Source organism: Pteropus vampyrus, unplaced genomic scaffold (genome assembly GCF_000151845.1).
Source record: "Pteropus vampyrus isolate Shadow unplaced genomic scaffold, Pvam_2.0 Scaffold175, whole genome shotgun sequence".
Taxonomy (NCBI): domain Eukaryota; kingdom Metazoa; phylum Chordata; class Mammalia; order Chiroptera; family Pteropodidae; genus Pteropus; species Pteropus vampyrus.
This window is the reverse complement of record NW_011888956.1, coordinates 1,095,621-1,096,591: the sequence shown is the minus strand read 5'-3', so window position 1 is coordinate 1,096,591 and position 971 is coordinate 1,095,621.

Here is a 971-nt window from a genome sequence, read left to right as displayed (position 1 = left end):
GGGCCGCGGAGGGCCGGCCTTGCTCGGCCCTCGGGGGAGTAACACCACGTGGCTGCCCCCGCGTGGCCTGCCGGCGACTCGGCGTTCTTCTGCTTAACTCGGCCAAGCCCGGGCAGCGCCCGGCGGGGACCTGACCTTCAGCCCACAATGTTCCAGTCCCCGGGGACCACGCCGGGCCCACCCCTGGCCCCGTGTCTTTCTAGAGGAGCGAGTCCATGTCTCGCAACTTGGAACGTCTCCCCTTTCCATGAGGTGCGCTCAGTAGAATCTGTTCCCTGACGTTTTGTCACTTATGAAAAACCCAGTCTCTCCTGGGGGCCCTGGGCAGGTGCAACTCGTGAGCTCTGTCCCAGGAGGAGCTGGGCCCCTGAACCAGGAGAAGCAGCGCAGCTGGGGCTGGGGTGGCGCGCCAGAGAGCCCCCCATCCCCGTCAGCACGCGTGTCCACCTGCAGTCTCTGCTGAGTGGCCGTCATCACCATTGCCACGACGAGAGGGAGAGAGAGACCTTCTCTCTGAAATGAACCCAGTGGTCTGAGTTTTATTTCTCGTTGTATTGGAAGCACTTCCAGCCACTATCATTTTCAGCCAACTCTGATTCTATTCTTAAAACAGGTTATTCTCTCGGTCCGGGGTGTGTGTGCATGTGTGTGTGTGTGTGTGCATGCGTGTGTGCATTGTGTGCATGTGTGTGTGTGCGTGTGTGCACGCGTGTGTGCATTGTGTGCATGTGTGTGTGCTTGTGTGTGCTCGTGCGTGTGTGCATGTGTGTGCATGTGTGCATGCATGTGCGTGTGCTTGCGTGCGTGCACGCCTTATCTCCTCCTCCTCTTCGTTTTCTCCTTTATTTGCTACACTGTATTCGCGTGGCGGTTTCCGTTTCAATTTCTCTTCCCGGTGACTCGGGGAGAAAGAGGAACACGCCTCCGCCAACCCCGCTGAGCAGGGCGGTGTGGACTGGTTCAGGACACGG